Here is a 6,000-nt window from a genome sequence, read left to right on the forward strand (position 1 = left end):
TACTAATGTGTCCCCTTTCAGTGTGTTTGGGGTACCAGCCGGTCCTGGCACCATGGCATCCGAGCCAGACCGAGGCTCCTACGGTGGAGGAGTGGGTACAGGTCCAAGGAGACTGGAGGGCCGTCCAGGAGTCCCTCCAACAAGCTACTAAGAAGGCAGAAGAGGAGCGCTGACGCCCGCAGTGAGGCCCCCGTGTTTGTACCGGGGGAAAGGGTCTGGCTCTCGACCCGAAATGCCCCTCCACTTGCCCTGCCGGAAGCTGGGGCCGCAGTGTGTAGGGCCTTCAAAGTCCTGAGGAGAATACGAGGTGTGTTATCGATTAAAACTCCTTCCTATTATGGTATTAACCCCTCGTTTTCATGTGTCTCTCTCAGGCCGGTGGTAGCTGGTCCCTGCAGGACGGTGAGGTGCCGGAGGTCTCCTCCCTCTGGACATCGAGGGGTCCCCGGCGTACACGATACAGGCCATTCTGGACTCGAGACGCGGTGAGGGGCCTGCAGTACTCGTGGACTGGGAGGGGTACGGTCCGGAGGAGAGGTGCTGGGTACCGGTGGAGGACATTTTGGATCCGTCTATGTTGAGGGATTTCCATCGCCTCCATCCGGATCCGCTGGCCTCGTCCTCCGGGTCGACCTCGAGGCCGGTGTCGGCGCGCTGCGGGAGCCGCGCGTCAGAGGGGGGTACTGTCACGACTTCACCGAGGCAGGCTCTCCTTCCCGTTCGGTGGCGCTCGGCGGTCGTCGTCACGGGCCTACTAGCTGCCACTTGACTCTTTTTCCTCCCCCTCCTTATGTGTTTATTTGTTACACCTGTGTTTAGGTGATTGCTAATTAGTGTGGCTTTATTAGTCAGCCAGCCCGTACGCTTCTTCTTGCGGGATTGTTCATTTGTAGTTTTGGATTCGGGAGTGGATGAACGTATTTGTTTTTCCCGTTTAACAAATGTATTTTGGACTGGGTTTTGTCTTACGTAGTTGGGACATTTGTTTGTGACACCCAGTAAGTCCGTATGGACATTTGTTTGCCGGTTGTGCATTAAAAGCACCGTATTGAACTCTCTGTTGTTCCTGCGTCTGACTTCACAACCCCCGACACCCAGAGCGTTACAGGAACGGATCTCAATGTCCTGGTCCGTCATGTGACTGCTCTCCAACTCACTGGGCTCATAGATCTCAAAGATACTGCGTCGGCCCACCTCTTCTTGGTCTGCTTCTTGGGCCGGTCCCATGACTCTTCATCTGCCTCCTCCTCCTCCTCTGCATCTTCATAGGCTTCAGTGTCAAACTCAGCAAAGTCAAAGTCCCCTCCGAATATCTCCTGGGCCTCCTGAAGGGCTCTGTAAAAAAGGAGTGGTGCTCAGTACTAAATAGTGCAGGTGAGTAAAGGTAAACATGCTTGCATCCCAAATGGCACCCTATTCCCTTTATAGTGCACTACTTTTGACCAGGGCCTATAGGGGAATAGGATGCCATTTCGGACACACTTAACATATCAAATTATATTGCACAGATAGGACTTCATACTTTCGGGTGAGCTTGCAGGTGGAGAGGCTACTGCAAATTGAGATCTAAGTGATTAAATTAAATGCCAGAATCACTTACGCATCTGTATATCCTGGCAGCTTCTTCCTCCACTTGGGTTTCTTCAAGGGCTGTCCATCATCATCCACAATAAAGTCATCGATATCTGAGAAAAATAAATAAATACCTATGACAATTTTTTTKGGAAATGGCGTTTTAAAAATCTGCTAACTCAAAACAATTCCACTGTTTATAGATGTGTCACGTTCTGACCATAGTTCTTGTGTGTTGTGCTTGTTTTAGTGTTGGTCAGGACGTGAGCTGGGTGGGCATTCTATGTTGTGTGTCTAGTTTGTCCGTTTCTATGTTTGGCCTAATATGGTTCTCAATCAGAGGCAGATGTTTTGTGTTGTCTCTGATTGGGAATCATATATAGGTGGCTTGTTTTGTGTTGGGATTTTGTGGGTGGTTGTTTCCTGTCTCTGTGTTTTCTCTGCACCAGATAGGGCTGTATCGGTAAGCCACGTTTGTTATTTTGTTATTTTGTATTTTGTAAGCGTTCACTGTTTAATCGTCCTTATTAAATCATGTTGAACACGAGCTACGCTGCGTCTTGGTCCGATCCCTGCTACACCTCCTCTTCAGACGAAGAGGAGGAAGGCTGCCGATACAGAACCACCCACCAAACTCGGACCAAGCAGCGTAGCAACAGGCAGCAGCGACAGCAGCAGCAGCGGCCCACTACACAGGACTCCTGGACATGGGAGGAAATTTTGGAGGGTAAAGGACACTGGGCTCACATTGGAGAATATCGCCGCTCTCGTGAAGAGATGGAGGCAGCTAAAGCCCAGGAGCGGTGGTATGAGGAGGCAGCACGGAAGCGTGGCTGGAGCCGAGAAGAAACCCCAAAAATTTATTGGGGGGGGGGGGGGGGTGGGCTAAAGGGTAGTGTGGCGAAGTCAGGTAGGAAACCTGCGCCCACTTCCCATGCTTACCGTGGAGAGCGGGAGTACGGGCAGACACCGTGTTATGCGGAAGAGCGCACGGTGTCTCCTGTAGTGTGCTTAGCCCGGTGCGGTACATTCCAGCTCCACGTATCAGCCGGGCTAGAGTGGGCATTGAGCCAGGTGCCATGAAGCCGGTTCAACGCGTCTGGTCTCCAGTGCGTCTCCTCGGGCCGGCATACATGGCACCAGCCTTAGGCATGGTGTCCCCGGTTCGCCAACACAGCCCAGTGCGGGTTATTCCACCTCCCCGCACTGGTCGGGCTACGGGGAGCATTCAACCAGGTAAGGTTGGGCAGGCTCTGTGCTCAAGGGAGCCAGTACGCCTGCACGGTCCGGTATATCCGGCGCCACCTTCCCGCCCCAGCCCAGTACCACCAGTGCCTACACCACGCACCAGGCTTCCAGTGCGTCTCCAGAGCCCTGTTCCTCCTCCACGCACTCTCCCTGTGGTGCGTGTCTCCAGCCCAGTACCTCCAGTTCCGGCACCACGCACCAAGCCTCCTGTGCGTCTCCAGAGCCCTGTATGCACTGTTCCTTCAGACGAAGAGGAGGAAGGCTGCCGTTACAAGATGAAGCAACTAAAATGTTTCATACCAGACTCTTCATCATCCTCCTCCTCATCCTCCCTGGGATGCAAAGGCATATCCAATGCCTTGCCCTCATCCGCTCCCGTCCCCATGAAGATCTCATCCGCTATCATGTCCTTCTCATGGGCCTCCCTGACGTCATCATCTCCCTCCTCATCCTCCGACATGTCTCGCAAACGACAGAACTTTTGCTGTTTATGGGGATAAGGAAGGAGCAGAGGTATCAGGAAAACATTTTAGTCAATCTCCTTTTACATACTATTTTTAGAGAGTGGGACTGTGGGACATGACATGAGACCTCAGCTGTGTGCTATATACAATGTCCATGATTGCAATGCATTTTGCTTGCCATAATGGCATCAAAATACTTACCCTTTTCACTTTCACTCCCAAATTCTCCTCAATGAGATCAATATCATCATCATCCAAGCGGTCGTCAAAGCCTGTAGACAGAAAACATAAGATACTCAAACACCAAAGGTGATTATTGTTGGTATGCATGGTTCTGCTGCACACTGTTAGGTGTCACAAATCAAAATAGAATCAAAGGGTTTACGCCATTATAGTTTATTCAAAGACTGAAGAAACAGCATACAACGTGGCTAGGAAGCAATCACAGTGCAGCCCAGACAGGAATAAATATAGGAACAATTTATGAATGACCACTTACTTCTCTTCCTCTTATGGTGCCCAATTTCCTCCCCAGAGTCACTATCTCCTTCCTTATCTTTCTTCCCTTCCTTCTCCTCCTCTTCCTCTCCTTCCCCTTCATCCACACCATCATCAATCAGACCACTGAGGTTTCCATCCTCATCTTGGTCCTCGGTATTCTCCTGTTCCTCCTCCTCTTCTAAGTCACACATCAAGAAGTTGTACATCAAGTAAGATGACACATGACATTGTGTGCAGCCTGCACATTGTTACCATGGTTCTTATTTAGAGTAGTATTCCTCCTCAGACTCCTCTGCTTTACTCTCGTTGAAATCCATGTTTAGGGGCTGTTGAAGAGATAATAAACATGATTTTTATTAGCTGGTTTTGTGTCAAAGAACAGTCTTTGGAAACAATGTTATGGGACATGACATAGGACAAAATTATTCCATAATTKTAAATGTTTAAGGTATGGCTATGTCATAAGAAACTCTTATTGTAAACAATGAAATATTAGTCTACAATAAACTATGATAAAACGCTGCTGTCTGCCATGGCTGACAGCAGATGCAGAACATTATTATAGCCAGGGGGCGAGGACATTGCTAGACATCAAAGGTTTAACTAGTTAGCGAAGATAAAAATGCATATGACTTTGAAATCAAAGGTAGCCTTAACTATCCAATGGATATCTTTACATAGCTCTCCTTGGATTGTAGAGCTGCAATCCTTGCATTATACTTCGTGTATTCTTTTTCTAGTGTTATGGTATGCAACATAAGACATTTTGTTTTTTCATTACTTTTCAAGTCTTCTTTTTGTAATATTTTTTATGGAACCTAGAACATGTTATTCAGTTTAATTGGACCTTGTGTTTACTGTATTATATAATTAATTTCCGAACCCAAAATTCACTTCAAACACATTCATAAAAAAAATCTAAATACTGATGGAAAATTGTAATAGTGTTGTTCCACAATGTCACAGAAAATGTACTTTATTTAAACTCATAATCTCAAGTGTGTAACGGATCTCCTCTTCGTCTGAGGAGGAGTAGGAAATATCGGACCAATGTGCAGCGTGGTAAGTGTCCATAATTAGACTGAACAAAATCACAAACAAACAACCGAAACAGTTCTGTATGGTGAAACACAGACACAGAAAATAACTACCCACAACCCATAGTGGGAAAACAGGCTACCTAAGTATGATTCTCAATCAGAGACAACGATCGACACCTGTCTCTGATTGAGAACCATACTAGGCCAAACACATAGAACAAAACATAGAACAACAACATAGAATGCCCACCCCAACTCACGCCCTGACCAAACTAAAATAAAGACATAAAAATGGAACTAAGGTCAGAACGTGACAGTACCCCCCCCCCCCTCCCCAAAGGTGCGGACTCCGGCTGCAAAACCTGAACCTATAGGGGAGGGTCTGGGTGGGCATTCCACCGCGGTGGGGGCTCTGGTGGCTCTACGTGGACCCCACTCCACCATAGTCTTGGCCCACTTATGTGGCGCCTTTGGAGCGGCGACCCTCGCCACCGACCCCGGATTGGGGACCCTAGCAGCGGGCCCCGAATAGACGGGAGGCTCTGGCAACGCCGGAGTGAAGGGCGACTCTGGCAGCTCCGGACAGACGGGCGGCTCTGGCAGCTCCGGACAGACGGGCGGCTCTGCAGCCCGACAGACCAGGCGGCTCCGGACAGACGGGCGGCTCCGGACAGACGGGCGGCTCTGGCAGCTCCGGACAGATGGGCGGCTCTGGCAGCTCCGGACAGACGGGCGCTCTGGCAGCTCCGGACAGACAGGCGGCTCCGGACAGACGGGCGGCTCCAGACAGACGGGCGGTCTGGCAGCTCCGGACAGATGGCGGCTCTGGCAGCTCCGGACAGACGGGCGGCTCTGGCAGCTCCGGACAGACGGGCGGCTCTGGCAGCTCCGGACAGACGGGAGAACCTGTAGGGAGGAGACGGAGAGACAGCCTGGTGCGTGGGGCTGCCACAGGACCCACCAGGGAGACCTACAGGAGGCCTGGTGCTTGGAGGAGGCACCGGAAGGACCGGGCTGTGGGGGAGCACTGGAGCTCTGGTGCCCAGCCTTGGCACCACTCCCCCAGGCTGGATGACTACTCTAGCTCGGACCCTCCAGGGTGCAGGCACAGGTTGAACCGGGCTGTGGGTGGGCACTGGAGATCTGGTGCATACTACGCGCACCTCCCCCTTAGG

General features: G+C 50.7%; 1 pseudogene; it reads right to left on the bottom strand.

Moving 5' to 3' along the window:
- LOC112080485 (transcription elongation factor SPT6-like) overlaps positions 1–4,038 on the bottom strand; it is a 30,257-nt pseudogene extending 26,219 nt beyond the window's left edge.
- Positions 4,039–6,000: the final 1,962 nt, after the last annotated feature.

The sequence above is a fragment of the Salvelinus sp. IW2-2015 genome, unplaced genomic scaffold (assembly GCF_002910315.2).
Source record: "Salvelinus sp. IW2-2015 unplaced genomic scaffold, ASM291031v2 Un_scaffold16339, whole genome shotgun sequence".
Taxonomy (NCBI): domain Eukaryota; kingdom Metazoa; phylum Chordata; class Actinopteri; order Salmoniformes; family Salmonidae; genus Salvelinus; species Salvelinus sp. IW2-2015.